Consider the following 17,452-nt stretch of genomic DNA (forward strand, 5'->3'; position numbering starts at 1 on the left):
ATTTATATTTTGGCGTTATCCTCTTAGAAAATTTTTTTTCAATTTTTTTCAATTTTGTACCCCCCCCCCCCCCCCCCCGTCTACCGACGAACAACTATTTTAGGTTAGGTTAGGTTTTAGGCTAGGGAGCCGAGCGCTGCGGCTAGGCAGGCAAGGGGGCCGAGCGCTGCGGCTAGGCAGGCAAGGGGGCCGAGCGCTGCGGCTAGGCAGGCAAGGGGGCCGAGCGCTGCGGCTAGGCAGGCTAGGGAGCCGAGCGCTGCGGCCACGGTTCATAGTTCGTTGTCGGGGGGGGGGGGGGGGGGGGGGGAGTACTCAAATTTTCAATATTGAAAAAAAAATTTCTAAGAGGATAATACCATATCTTTCCCTACTAAGACTAGACTTTATTCCCGACTCAAATTTTACCAGGTAAATATTTTACCTTTAGAAAAATATTTTAAATATTTTAGCAGCAAAACTTTTACATATTTAGTGTCTGTACGTTCGTCAGTCGGTTAACTTTTTTCCAGGGTAAAGGTACAGCCAACAAACGAAATAAATCTTAAATATTGTATAAGGGGCAGATATAGAGGTCGTCTTTAATATCATGTGTTACTCCCAAAATCACGAAACCTTTACGAAGATTGTTTTTCTAATTAATTCAGGTCACAGCTAGCGCTCTTTGTTAATTTTGGCATGTTGGAATTTTCTTTCATTTTGGATGATGATTCCTGTAACAGTTAAGTTCTATAAATCGTAGTAACTCCATACTTGTTACCGGAAAGTCTTTACGTAAACATAGAATCATCCTTTTTAGAACAATTTGGAATGCTATTTTACATAATTTTCGTTTAAAAGATTTGACCTTTTATTTTATTCAGTACGATTCTTATTTTTTTTTATAGCCATTTAAAATTGTTTATGATTTTATTGTAAAATTATAAACTTTACTATACTATTGTCTTTAAATCTAAATTTATTGAGAATTTTTAGAGTGGTATTTTTATTCAGTCTTGCTAAAAATATCAAACCAGGATGTTTTTCTTGGATCTTATTAATTAAGACAAGACAATGGTCCATACATTTAATGTATGTCTCGAATTATTAAATGTCTTAAGGTCTTAATAAAATGCACGTATATTATTTTTTCCTGTTCATGGGACAAGGCATTCTCAGCATCCAGCATAACTTTAAATTTTCAACGATTGTTACGAGTAGAGTTACTGAGGAGTATCTTTATATGCATTAAATCTGATTAAAACGCACAAAAAAGTATCATTTATTTTTACTTACAGCATTATTAATCTAAAAAATCTCTATACAATTGTGCATCTCTTTAATGAGATTCTGGAAATTCTTAAACTACTTGAAAACTAGAAACTTTTCTATTGAAATGGAGAAACTTTTAAAACTTGATTGCATGCTTCTGTTGGCTTTATTGGCTTACTATTTATTCTATTTATTTCATTTTGAACGCTATTGGCTGCTCTATAGCCTATGTATCACTTAATCGTAGGAAAATTAAAACAATGATTTAAGTGTAGATAAAAAAAATAAGTAGCTATTGTTTTTAAATTTTTCGTTGCTTCTTTATATTTTACTAGCGGCTACGCCCCTAGAGGCCTCTAGTGGCACTTTAAATGTTGTTGTTTGTTAAAGTTAATTTTTTATGTACGATACCACCTTATTTGACGTTGAAGTCTCCTCTAAATTTGAAATTTTTTTGATTTTTTTGTCATTTCTCTTGGGAGGATGGTGGTACCCTCCCCCAAAATAGTTATAAACCTTCCCGGGACTTATGAGAAGCTACCCTGTTAAGGAGAACCCGATCGGTTCAGCGGTTAGCGAGATCCTTCGGTACAGACACACACACAGACACACAGACATCCTGTTACTTTAGTATAAGGATAATATTTTTTCTTTTTGTTTTCTTGATAGACTTAATATTAATGTACTTTGATTCTTATGTATGTTGTCATCCTTGTTATAAAAACATTCCTTTTTGCATCTAAGGACAATTGTGAGCAAAACTATAAGATAGAATATATGTATATCTATTTCAACACTCTTAATGACACAACACAATATGTTAAAGACTTTTCAAAAGTTTGGTTATTATTATTCTGTTGGCGAGGTTATGCTAAATTTTATACAAAATTTATGGAACCTTGTCAAGTCTAGCATAATCAGTGACACAGACCAATATAATGAGATTGTATTGATTAAATTGAAATGAAGTTGTGTGTCTCTTTCTCTGAGCAACCAGCATTAAAGAACATAAAAGGGCTCAAGTCAATATATTAATTCTGAAGCGTTATTCAATAAAGATAAAGCAACAAGACCGAAAACGGTCATAGTTGCGTAGATGTATATTATAATTGTAGTTTACTATCTATCAAAAGCACAAAATAATATAGTTTTAGCTATCATAAAAGGAAATGTGATAAATTGAGCAATTAAAAAAAGGTTGCTAATTAATATACTCTAAAGGCTTTGACTCTAAGGGCACTCTAATACTCTAATAGCAATATAGGCCAATTCTTAGTCAGTGAGGGAAGCGGATTCTTATAGAGGTGCTACCAATCTAAAATTTGTTAAATTGCGTGCGATTTAGAATTACTCAAACAATTATTGCCCGCAAGTAAAACTCGCCTTTTTAACAATTGCTAAGGTTGTGCATTTGTAATCCTATGTTATAAAGTAGAAAGGTTTATTGTCTGAAGCTAAAGATCTCAGATATTTTTGGGTCCCAAAGTTTTTTTTATTTTTCAGGGAAGCCTATAATTGTCTTTGGATGGGTTTTAACTAATTTCTGAGGGGCGAAGCAACTGGTTTAATATATTTTGATATTATATGAGTATCTGATATACAGATACATAAGATCTCAACAAGGGGTTGAGAGTGTGTTCACTTCTTCAGGGAAGCTTTCTACCTTTCATTAAGTAATGTTTTTCTATTTCAAGAATTAATTAATGAATATTAACATTTTCAATAATATATCCCCTGCAATCAAGGGGCGAAGGCGGTGGTATACTTATAAGCAAGGCCGGCATACTTAAAATAATGATATTGGCGTAGAATAATATTGTATTTGTCTGCAGAATTTAAACATGACAAAATTATATCTTCAAGTCTTTACATCCTCAACAGATATGAGAGAATTGAAAACTGGGATATTAACATTTTATATTTTGACAATGATAATTTTCTTTTCAGCGCAGATTGAAATAAAAATAAGGATGACAACATCCATAAGTATCGAAACACATATATAAATACATATATGTATAAAACCATTTAGAAAAATATCAAGAAAAGTCAAACAAACGGACTTCAAAGTGTTACTGGACAGACTATTGGATGCCACTTGGGGCAGGTGGTTGTCTAGATTATCCATCAATTCTTATACATTTATTAACAAATATACACATAGAATCGAACCTGAAGCCCCCCCAAAAAACGGATGCAACGTAATTTTTTTTAGAACTAAAATGTAAAATTAAATGATTTTAATAAAAAGTTTACATAAAACCAAGTTGTGAAAAGTAGTTGAGAATACAAACTTGAGAATAAATTATAAAAAGTAAAGGTTGTATCCTGAATTTACTTACGGATCACCTTTATCACCCCCATCCTATTTTTAATATCATGTCAAAAGTATTGTCATAATTTCGTCATATCGTTATAAATTATTTCAATAGCCAATTGTATTGTTAACATAGCCGTCCAAAAGTTCAATTAATGTTATCTTCAAAAAAAAAATGTAGACAACATTTTAGTTCAGTGGCGTGCAGTAGAGGGGTGTTACTGGGTCAACCCCTCCCTCCCCCTTAAGTTTGAAATTAAGAAGGCTCAGTTTACCCTTTTTGAAAACTCCCTGTTTAATTTTTAGATGACAAAAAAAACTATCGAAGTATGTCGACACTAAGCTTCCAAATATAACATCCTTCTAGGGATAAGCATTTTACGTGATAAAAGCTTTCTATGTGACATATATCTATCTTAATACAGTTGCGGGGGGGGAGAATCCAAAATGTAAAATAGTGGTACTACCATAGTAAATTTGTTGTGGTAAACATGCTGTCAACTTTTTTGCTGAATATTTGGGGTAATGATGTTTATTTCCCTCCCCCTCCCCACCCCAACCTTACTCCTTCTAATTTTATACCTTTCCTTCTTTATTGTAAACTTAAGAATAGGAACAGATATTCAGATAAATACTATTCTATAACTTATTTTCCTTAACTTTTAGAAAGGTTGTCTTCGATTTTGATATTTTTTAGTTCAGTTTGTTTGATAAGATATCTTTTTAACAACATCCTTTTTAAAGCATAAAACAGTGGCTGAAAAAGTCTTTAACTTAGTCTAGAATTTATAAGATGAAAGATTTTAAATGATGAATTCCTCTCCCTCTATCTTGCAAACTAGCTTAAAATACAATGTTCAAATTTTTTTTTAAAAATTACATAATAACTATTTTCCCTGTCCCTATGTTTAGTTAGCTTGTCTCATTTATAAAAGGGTTCAGGTTAAATGTAACACAATTTTTTTTGTGCATAATTTAAATATAAGTTATAATTTAAACTCAATCTTTCAACGCAAATTAGTAATATATGTTTCCTTTCATTAGATCTAGATAAACCTAGACACAGACCCTGTTACTTCTATATTTAGATATAATTTTTATTAAGTAGCAGAATGCGGCTGCTGCTACTGTCGAATCCTGAATATCAATGGTTAATTATGTACCTAACATCAGGTTTATTAGCATCCTGTGGCAAGCTGGATTTGGGAATGGAGTTAAAAGATATTCCTGTATGGCCTCGAAATTGATTAATATCCACTGGATTACGACTGGTTCTCAGCCATTCTGAAAAATCATGTATTGAGACTATTTTGCACAAATATTGAAATAAAAATAATAATATTAAAATCAGTATTGTTAGTCTGGGCCGTCAGCCCCTCGGGGCTAACAAATTTCTTTTTGATATACGCGGAAAGCTGTCTGTAAATAACTATTCTCATTGTTTTCTATCGAAGACCGATTGAAAATGAGCATGTTGAATCTCTTTGTCCCTCGTATGCCTGTTTGAAATAATTCTAAAACAATTTTAGCTGTAACAAATTATGCTATCTTTTCCCAACGTGTGGCGTTTGAAAGCATAATCTTAATTTGGATTATAATATGAATATGATGAATTATGTTACCATTATCATCAACATTAGTTAAACTTTATCCTCTCATAAATAACAACAAAACTTTATGTAAAATTTAGATTTAGAAGTTGATTCTTGTAAATGCAGAAATCAATCAATATAAAAGTTTTAAAAAAATATTTAACTACTACCAAAAAGTCCATATGAAGCATTTTTTTTTTACTGTAAATTTTTCATATAAAACCAAAGTATTGCTTAATTTAACCCACTTACCATTGTCAACAAATAATTAGGTCAATTCAAATCTTGAAGAGTCAAAACAAACCTAAACTATTTCTGGGATTGAGTTATAATCCTGCAGAATAGCTTAAAGAGACAGCGTAAAGTGGCACCAAAAAAATTGACGCCATACAATAAAGTTGACCAATGAGAGGCCAGTATACACTGTAATTGACCAATGGTAAAATTTAAACTAGCCTCACTTTTGTTATTTATCGTATGGCGTCATTTTTTTGGTGTGGTGCCTTTTTACGCTGGCTCTAGCTTAAAACCTTCCCTGTACTAATATCAAGCTCTCTTGAAAATTAACCTCTCATTAGTCTTCATATTTTTAAACACAAATATCAAGATAGTATTCTTCCAAATCGCATTAATTTATCAAAGGGAATTGTGTTTTTTCTATTGTCCTATCACTGGAACTGTGAGTGGTGGGACATAATAAATGTGTATTGCATAATTTCTTAGGTAAACACACTTATCCAAAACTTATTCCAAACATGGAGGGGGGGGGGGGGCGGGGGTTAGAGGGTGTTTGATAGTTAACTTAACAAGGACGATTATATACAATTGTAACTTAATTAATCATTCCATTTCAATAGAATAAGTATGAGGCTTGCCTGTTTGTAACAAAAGATCTTGACAACCGACGAGCCGACACACCTAAACATTTGAAAAGGGTGTGAATTTTAATTTAAAAATTAAGTCCAAAATCTTAAAGGAAACTTTGAATTAATTCTTAGAATAGGTTTTAAAAAATCATTCTAGTATTAATTTTAATATTATTAATTTCTTTATAACTGTACAGTGAAACAGATTAACTAGAATGTTTAATATGAGAATAGCTTTGCTTTTGTAAATACATATTACAGTTGTAGTAAGAAGAGAAGTCGGTAATCTCCACCAATTTCCATTTTGCTAAGGATTGCCAGCAGATAATAGTCTGTAATTAAGGGGAAATATTTTTATATGTATTGAGACAGCATAATATATTGTCTAAACATGGCCAAACCTGCCAACTGTACACGGAAAAGGTATTCAGCGAATCAAAATAGATAAAGTGAGCTTACCAGATTTTTTTGTACATGTTACAATCATAAGTATTATTTCTAATGGATTAATAGCAAACGCTGTGTTAATAGTAACTTAAACTGTTGAAATTAAACACTTAAACCTTTATGTATTGCTTGGTTTCTTATTAAAAGCGAAGCTTTTCTACATTCCGTCATTGCTTAGGTATTTCTCTTTGTATAAACTAGCGGCTACGTTCTGGCATCTAGAAACTCTGTCTTTAAAGGGGTAAAAAGTAAAAAAAGGCCTTAAAAAGTAGCCTGTTCTAAGGTATGGTCATAGAATTCTTAACCTTCTGACAGAAAAATCCTGTTACATTAATTAGGACTAGCGGCTGCGCCCTTAGATCTAAGATCAGAATTCAAAGAGGTAATCAATAAAGATACAGGAAAATAGCCTAAAACCACTAAAAGGCATAAATCTAAAAATAGTCTAAAACCATCCCTTCCCTAAACAGGATAACTCAATCAGTTCAAAAGGTATTAAAATCTATATCTTCAGACAACCTGAAAACTAAAAAAAACTTAGTTCTTTTTATAATATTAATTTCATGATTTGTATTTTAATAATCGGGGAAACTTGTCTGTATTACGATTCTATTCATAATTTTTAAGTATAGCTGAGATATCCAGCGGATATTAATTGGTTTCGATTCCATACTGGAAATTAATTTATTCAATATTAGAAGCAATGCAACTTTTTATTTGTTGTTTATCCTAGTGTGTGATTAAACACGTTTTCTTTGGTTGTTATTTCTCTAATCCCTGTTACACATTATAACGGCCAAGAGAAGTGAAGAAACCACAAGGTTAGCATCAGGGCACGACAGCTGCGGCTCAGCCGCGCACTAGCCTCAAGTTTAAACCCCATTGAAAGGAAAAAAAGAAACTTCTAAAAGAAGAATTGTCTGCTCAAGAACAGCTTAAGACATCCAGCTTAAATTTAAAGTTATAAAATGGCGCTTTCACTGAGGCTTTAATGCGGCTGCCGAGCCCTGGTTAGAGTATTCAGCTTTTATTTAGAACTGCAAATCATTATTCCAAGGTTAGAAAGTACATATATTATCCAATAAACAACGACGAACTATCTAATTGTACTTTTATTTGCATACAAAGATTTTTAAACATGAACATTGAACAAGCTATACAAATGTTATATTAACTTTATGGATTAGTTCAAATTATTTGATTGATACATTTCTTAAATTTTGCAAGTTTTTTATAGAAAGCGTTACATACATACAGACAGATTAACCATTTTGGGAAAAGCCTTGCGTCTTAAGGCCAAGGATAACAACCATTTTACCAAAAATAATATGAACAACTTCCCTGGAGGCTGGAAACGAAGACGCTAGTATATAAAAAAAGGTCATTTATATCCATAAGTGGTGACTCAATAATTTGCTTTTAACATTTAAACTATTTTATTTACACTTAACAGGATTTCAATGGCTTGCAAAGGGTTATTTATATAGCAGCTGCACTACTTATGAATTGTAAATGGCGATAACAATATTCTTAACCTGTGGACAATACATAATCCTGGTCACGTACATTCTTCGCAATTTACTAAGGATTTACATTTTTATTAGTAGTGTAGCTACCCTATAACTAAGATATGTCCATACATTCTCCATAATTTACTAAGGATTTACATTTTTATTATTAGTGTAGCTACCCTATAACTAAGATATGTCCATACATTCTCCATAATTTACTAAGGATTTACATATTTATTACTAGTGTAGCTACCCTATAACTAAGATATGTCCATACATTCTCCATAATTTACTAAGGATTTACATTTTTATTAGTAGTGTAGCTACCCTATAGCTAAGATATGTCCATACATTCTCCTTAATTTACTAAGGATTTACATATTTATTAGTAGTGTAGCTTCTCTATAACTAAGATATGTTCATAAATTCTCCATAATTTACTAAGGATTTACTATTTATTAGTAGTGTAGCTACCCTATAACTAAGATATGTTCATACATTCTACATAATTTACTAAGGATTTACATATTTAATAGTAGTGTAGCTACCCAATAACTAAGATTTGTCCATACATTCTTCATAATTTACTAAGGATTTACTATTTAATAGTAGTATAGCTACCCTATAATTAGGATATGTCCATACATTCTTCCTTATTTACTACGGATTTACATATTTATTATTAGTGTAGCTACCCTATAACTAAGATATGTCCATACATTCACCATAATTTACTACGGATTTACATATTTATTATTAGTGTAGCTACCCTATAACTAAGATATATCCATACATTCTCCATAATTTACTAAGGATTTACATATTTATTATTAGTGTAGCTACCCTATAATTAAGATATGTCCATACATTCTCCATAATTTACTAAGGATTTACATATTTATTATTAGTGTAGCTACCCTATAACTAAGATATATCCATACATTCTCCATAATTTACTAAGGATTTACATATTTATTATTAGTGTAGCTACCCTATAATTAAGATATGTCCATACATTCTCCATAATTTACTAAGGATTTACATATTCATTATTAGTGTAGCTACCCTATAACTAAGATATGTCCATAAATTCTCTATATTATCTTAGTTTACCTCAGGAATAAGGTATAGCCAACAAGCGAAATAAATTTAAGATAATATTTTGGTGGCATATACAAATGCCGTAAATTCTACTATGTGTTGCCCCCCCCCCCTCACCCCCCTCCAACGTCACCTAAAAATCACATATCCGTGAATGTGATTCTTTTCGAATTAATTTAGTTGTTGGTATAAGCTGAGTTTAGTTGTACTTTTTTTCGACCTAATTGTCCTTTTTTAAACGGGAAGCTTTTCTATAATTAGGGTCGGTCCGTCCGTCCGTACGTCCGTCCGAGATTGATAGCTTTTTTCGTTAATTTAGGCATGTTAGAATTGTCCTATCGATTTCAAACTTTGCATGGTGATTCCTGTAGTAGTTAGGTACGATTTAGAAAGCGTAGCAACTCTATAATCATTACCAGAATGTTCGTACGTCCATTTTAAACATGTTGATTTTTCTACTTTTTAACAACAAATTATTATGTGATCTAATTATCCGTTTGATCTGATTTTTGGTATATTGATTCCTGGGACAACAAAGAACAATATTATAAGCGAAGTAACTCTATAATCAAGTCCTAAAAATGTAAGTATGTCCATTCCATAACCATTATCCTGTATCAAGCAGTTTTTCATCAAATTTACTTACAATTTTGCTTCGACTCTTATTTAATACCTATATTTGCGACAACTTTTATTTAATGAAATCTTCCAATTTTTAACATCGATAAAAAGCCCGCCCCTCTCGGAGAAGATTCGAACCCGGATTTACCGGACATGAAGACTCGCGTTCTATATACAAGCTACATGAAACTTCAAAGAATGGATGTAAAAAAAGAAAATGTAGTAAAAGAAAGTATTATTCACGAAACCTCGAAGTTTTTATTTTATAAAAAAATTTGGAGGTTTGGTGATTTTTTTCTCACAAAACCTCCCTACTATACATTCTGGCATATTCACGAAACCTCCGTGACTATCCGATACTGCAACTTTTATTATTCAAAAAATGTTTTATTATTATAAATTGCATCATTTCTATTATAAAAAATAACTCATGATTTGTGAGAAAATTAAGTTTTTGTAAAAAAAACTATACGATTATTATAAATCCATCCCACTTCATATGTTCTTCCTTCCCTATTTCCTCCTTATGTCTCCCCCCACCTCCCAAAATAAAATTCACGAAACCTCCGTGATTTTTTTATCTATCTATCTATCTCTCCCTCTCTCGCTAAACTACAAAGGCTATATGATGCCGGTTAAGTAAACCCCTCCACCCCACTATTGTAATTAATTTTACACATTTATACTGGTGTTCTTGGTATTGTGGTTATTGTACTTGCTTAATAATGAAAACATTGGGTGTTCATATTTCATATTGATCTGTAAATTTTTAACTAAGACTAATTCAAATATTTTTTTGTTCGATTCAAGTCGGAAGGTTATCAGTTCGAAACTACCCAAACACTAAATATCATTTTCACTCTCTGATATAATAAGTAAGATTTGGTAAAAGTTTACTTATTTACATTGTATTAACAGTCACTTAAAATATCAAAAAGCTATTTTTTTAAATTTGTTTTTTGTAAGTTTTGAACTAGCATCCAAGGTAGACAAGGAAACGAACTGAAAAAAAAACATCAGATCCGGGAATTGAATGCTCGATCATGATAACCAGACACCACCACTTTCCCACTGAGCTATGGAGAACACCAAGAATCAATTATTAAATTTGACAATGTATAAAAAAATTATGTCTTATAGTATACTTTAAAATTTCACATGTTTTCATAATGGTCATCTATTTAAACTATTATATTTTAGCGTAAGCGGGTTAATTTTTAAAAATTTGAAAACAATGGAAGAAAAAGAAGGGTTGATTAATCCCCATTATTAATTTTGTTTTGGGTTGTAAAAAAATGACCAATTTTTGTTTGTTATTAATGCAGCTTTTGTGGCACAGGGGTACGGTGTAAGGCTAAGGTCGTGGTTATCCAAGATCGAATCCAGGCAGGGACATTAATTTTCAAATTTTTTTTTGTTTAACATAACAGACTGAAAAATATATTTAACATCTTATTATATCCAGTTTTCTATGAATATAAAAATGCACAATCATTTCAGATTAAAGCCAGTGTTATATAATAATAGTTAATAATACGATGCTTTAAATAACTATTATATTACTCGCCCTACCCTCCAAACATACAAACACACAGACAAATATCCTGTTACTTTATAAAATTTTGATTTTTATATCCGTTTAAACGGTCGCTGATGATTGAAAATTACGCAACCTACGAATTTCTGTCTCTCTCTCTCTCTCTCTCTCTCTCTCTCTCTCTCTCTCTCTCTCTCTCTCTCTCTCTCTCTCTCTCTCTCTCTTTCTCCTATAATATTAAGTATCCCTTAAAGCTTATAGGTCGCCGGTTCAAAACGCCCACGTAACTTATCAAGAATTCCAGTTCTATTGCCCGCATGTATAATAAACTATTAAAGCTATCATCCATATAATAAAGTAACAGAATGTTCATTTGTCTGTCTGTTTGTTTGTGACAAAGGATCTCACTAACCCCTGAACCCATATGGTTCTCCTTTACAGGGTAGCTTATCATAGGTTCTGGGAAGGTTTCTAACTATTTTGGAAGAGGGTAACACAACCCACCCAAGAGAAATCGTTCAGGGAAAAAATTACCCCCCCCCCCCCCCTCCACACAACAATATCTTTCTTTCTCTTTCTCTTTCTCTCTCTCTATAAAGATAAAAATATTTTTTAAATCCCCGAGGTGGTTTCGATCTTAGGTGCTTCAGACTGCTTGGATAAAATATTAACAATAAAACTTATCCACTGAGCTAAAGAGGAAAGTTTTAAAATAACTGTTAATTTAAACAATTGTTATACAGTATTCTTTAAAATATTTAGGGCCATGGAAGTCGGTTCGAGGCTTGGCGATAATTTTTTTTTAATTACCTTTTTAAAGATATTAAGGGACTTCAAAATTAGTTTTATTTTATTAATTACCGATATTGTTTACAATGTCATAAAAATAAATATTCTTTAGAATATTTAGGGCCAAGGAAGCCGGTTCGAGGCTTGGCAACATTTTTTTTTAAATTGCTCTTTTAAAGATTTTAAGTGACTTTTCAAAATTAGTTTTAGTTTTATTTTATTTATTTAATAAAAAATTCAATTTTTTTTAAAGGAAATAAAAAATGTTTATTTTGACAACAAGAATTGAACCACTGATCTTTGTACCTCATTCTCTCATATCATACCACTACGCTATGAAAGAATAGCTATAAGATGCAATATCAATAATGTATTATAACAGAAGGAAACAATAATTTATCTAAACCTGGATGGTACATCCAGGCATTTCTAGTACTTTTATATTCTGATTATTCAGTTCAGACACTATACACGCGTTAATGTCCGTTTGTCCTACCGTTTCAGTGCTTCGCTTTTATGGATGTTGTCATCCTTGTTTATACTTTGTATACATTAAGTATAAAAAAAAACTAGGAGGAGTACATTCAGTAGCAGTAGACAAAAATTGAGTACGTGAAAATAAATTAAAATAGAATTTAGGTATACATAAACTGTTAACAAAAATGATAAGAAAAAAGGAGATATTTTTTTTCGAGGAGTCTTTAACCAATAATTAAAGAGATAGACAGTCATATAAAAGTTGCTATTTATATCTCTTCTAAATGTAAGCAAGGGGGGGGGGGGATCAGATAAATTGGTCGCCTTTACTACGAAGCGTTGTCTCCTAAAATCACGAAAAATATACTATAATTACCAATAGTGTAGTTGTTGGTTACAAATAGATTAAATTAACAAATTTTGCACATAGATGTTATCCTTAAACTAACAGGATGTTTGTTTGTTTGTCTGTGTGTCTGTCTGTTTGTACCAAAGGATCTCGCTTACTGCTGAACCGATCGGGTTCTCCTTAACAGGGTAGCTTCTCATAGATCCCTTGAAGGTTTATAACTATTTTGGTTGAGGGTACCACAACCCTCACAAGAGAAATCACAAAAAATCTAAATTTTTTGTACGTAGAGACTTGAACGCAACATAGATTTGTAACATAGAGACTTGAACGCAACATAGAAATGTTACATATTATTTAAAAAAAAACATTTTAAGTTCCACTAGAGGCCTCTAGGGGCGTAGCCGCTAGTGTTATATTAAAGTATGACAGTAAGATTTGATTTTATTTAAAAGCTGAATCTTTGAGGCACTGTCAAACAGAAAATTCACAAATTTACAGATAGACAGATTTTTACAGAGATGAATTATAAAAGCATGGCTTCGCTATATGTAAAGTTTTGTATTCACATGTATATGTGCTGACTCGATCTTAGTATTTCAATACTTGGGTTTTTGCTTACCTAGGAATTTATACCTTTTCAAATAAACTGAAGGTTGTTTTTTTTTAAATTTACAAAATTACATAATTCCTTAAATGTTAAATATGTTAATACATAGTAGCTTGATGTCTGTCTGTCCGTCTGTCCGTTTGTCTATCCGTCTGTCCTCAAGATCTCGGTAACCACTGAACTGATCGGATTATACTCTTCTGGGAATATACCTACTGGTCCTGTGGTGGTTTTAGGCTATTTTCTTGAGGGCTGGGACACCCCCAACCCGCCAAAATAAACAAAAAAATCCCCCTTAATTTTTTTTCTCAAAAAGTTCAAAATTAGTGATGGGGGCACCTTAAATTTTTTGTTTATTTTTTTAATTAATTTTTTTAAAAATTACTTTTTACTAGAGGCTAGGGGCGGAGCCACTAGTATATAAATAACTAAAATAGCAAAAACAAGGACAAGTTCATACACATGTTGCATAACAATAAAAAGAACAGAAAACTGTTAAACAAAAATTGTATATATGAATCATATGATTTAGATTATCGTTGACAAAATATCGCATATGTTTGTCTGTACTGAAGAATCTTGCTAACCACTGAACCAACTTGGTCTTCCTTTACAATATAGCTTCTCATAGATCATGGGAAGATTTATACCTATTTTGGGGGAGAGTACAACCATCATCCGAGGAGAAATCGCCTCTAGAAAAAAAATTATCTGACAAATATTATTTTTTTAAAAAGAACTCAAATTAAAAATGGTAGGGGTGTTCGCGATTACCCGCTCCCCCTTCCTCCTAAAAGAGCCACTAGCCGCTAGTATTCTATAAAGTGATTGTTTTCTATATATATTCTAACATATGTTGCATATTCATGTGCAATCTTACCCGTAGTAACCTTTGTTTATACCACCCATAAAATAATGAAATCAGCCCTTAAATATGATGCATAATCTTTATGCTTCTTTCATTGCCAGTTGCATTATTGTTAGGGTGTAGCCAACATTTTATAATAAGCAGTTGTGAACCTTTATGCTCTCCTGTCCGTTTATGGCAATACTTTTAACAAATCATAGTCGTCGCATGTAGAAATAGCCAGGGCTGTTTATTACACTAGTACCCAAAGTTTTATAATAACGCTTTCTTATTCGTTAGCTTAATAACTTTGGGGACTTTCATTGTATATTGATTGGTTGGTTTATTAAGTTTAGTATTCAAACGCTTCAATCACTAATTGTAAACTACAGAGGGGGCAATTTTATGTATCATCATTGGGGACGTACATCAATTTATCAGTCATTGTCTTATCCCTTTAGATCCCTGAGAACTATCATGTACCAAATAAGAAAAAAATGAATTGTCGAATATAAACAAATTTATTTGCATTTTTCAATTAGCAGAAGCGATGTGTGTCAATTGTAATTAGTAAACAAATTGGGTATAGTCCTTTCCATGACATCGCTCCATATGGGGCGATGATTTTCTATAGCTCCTTCAAGGAGCTATAGCATAGCCTCTTATCATATGGAGCGATGTGATAGCCCCTTTTAAGGAGCGTTCATATCGCCTCTTATGATAAGAGGCTATGCTATAGCTCCTTCATGGCCTCTTAATAGCTCCTTTGAAGGGGCGTTAATATCGCCTCTTATGATAAGAGGCTATACTATAGCCCCATGATGGCTCCTTCATAGCCTCTCCATCGCCCCTCCATAGTCCTTTACCTCCAGTGCCCCTTCATCGCTCCTTCATCGCCCCTACATCGCTCCTTCATCTCTCCTTCTTGAAATTTATATTAAATTGTACTTTGATGGCCCCTACATCGCCCCTACATCGCTCCTTCATCTCTAATTCTTGAATTTTATATTACATTGTACTTTGATGGCCCCTACATCGCTCCTCCATCGCCCCTACATTGCTCATACATCGCCCCTACATCGCTCCTTCATCTCTCCTTCTTGAAATTTATATTACATTGTACTTTGATGGCCCCTACATCGCTCCTCCATCGCCCCTTCATCGCTCCTCCATCGCCCCTACATCGCTCCTTCATCTCTCCTTCTTGAAATTTATATTACATTGTACTTTGATGGCCCCTACATCGCTCCTCCATGGCCCCTTCATCGCTCCTACATCGCCCCTACATCGCTCCTTCATCTCTCCTTCTTGAAATTTATATTACATTGTACTTTGATGGCCCCTACATCGCTCCTCCATCGCCCCTTCATCGCTCCTACATCGCCCCTACATCGCTCCTTCATCTCTCCTTCTTGATATTTATATTACATTGTACTTTGATGGCCCCTACATCGCTCCTCCATCGCCCCTACATCGCTCCTCCATGGCCCCTACATCGCTCCTTCATCTCTCCTTCTTGAAATTTATATTACATTGTACTTACTTTGATGGCCCTTACATCGCTCCTCCATCGCCCCTGCATCGCTCCTCCATCGCCCCTACATCGCTCCTCCATCGCCCCTACATCGCTCCTCCATGGCCCCTACATCGCTCCTCCATCCCCTTACATCGCTCCTTCATCTCTCCTTCTTGATATTTATATTACATTGTACTTTGATGGCCCCTACATCGCTCCTCCATCGCCCCTACATCGCTCCTCCATGGCCCCTACATCGCTCCTTCATCTCTCCTTCTTGAAATTTATATTACATTGTACTTACTTTGATGGCCCTTACATCCCTCCTCCATCGCCCCTTCATCGCTCCTCCATCGCCCCTACATCGCTCCTCCATCGCCCCTACATCGCTCCTCCATGGCCCCTACATCGCTCCTCCATCCCCTTACATCGCTCCTCCATCGCCCCTACATCGCTCCTATATCGCTCCTACATCGCCCCTACATTGCTCCTTCATCTCTCCTTCTTGAAATTTATATTACATTGTACTTACTTTGATGGCCCCTACATCGCTCCTCCATTGCCCCTATATCGCTCCTGCATCGCCCCTACATCGCTCCTTCATCTTTCCTTCTTGAAATTTATATTACATTGTACTTACTTTGATGGCCCCTACATCGCTCCTCCATCGCCCCTTCATTGCTCCTCCATCGCCCCTACATCGCTCCTCCATCGCTCCTACATCGCCCCTACATCGCTCCTTCATCTCTCCTTCTTGAAATTTATATTACATTGTACTTTGATGGCCCCTACATCGCTCCTCCATCGCCCCTTCATCGCTCCTACAACGCCCCTACATCGCCCCTATATCGCTCCTATATCGCCCCTACATCGCTCCTTCATCTCTCCTTCTTGAAATTTATATTACATTGTACTTACTTTGATGGCCCCTACATCGCTCCTCCATCGCCCCTACATCGCTCCTCCATCGCCCCTACATCGCTCCTCCATTGCCCCTACATCGCTCCTCCATCGCCCCTATATCGCTCCTACATCGCCCCTACATCGCTCCTTCATCTCTCCTTCTTGAAATTTATATTACATTGTACTTACTTTGATGGCCCCTACATCGCTCCTCCATCGCCCCTATATCGCTCCTACATCGCCCCTACATCGCTCCTTCATCTCTCCTTCTTGAAATTTATATTACATTGTACTTACTTTGATGGCCCCTACATCGCTCCTCCATCGCCCCTACATCGCTCCTCCATCACCCCTACATCGCTCCTCCATCGCCCCTACATCGCTCCTCCATCGCCCCTATATCGCTCCTACATCGCCCCTACATCGCTCCTTCATCTCTCCTTCTTGAAATTTATATTACATTGTACTTACTTTGATGGCCCCTACATCACTCCTCCATCGCTCCTTCATCTCTCCTTCTTGAAATTTATATTACATTGTACTTACTTTGATGGCCCCTACATCGCTCCTCCATCGCCCCTACATCGCTCCTACATCGCTCCTTCATCTCTCCTTCTTGAAATTTATATTACATTGTACTTTGATGGCCCCTACATCGCTCCTCCATCGCTCCTTCATCTCTCCTTCTTGAAATTTATATTACATTGTACATACTTTGATG

This window comes from Acartia tonsa, chromosome 2 (assembly GCF_053477335.1).
Source record: "Acartia tonsa isolate MP-2025a chromosome 2, ASM5347733v1, whole genome shotgun sequence".
NCBI lineage: Eukaryota > Metazoa > Arthropoda > Copepoda > Calanoida > Acartiidae > Acartia > Acartia tonsa.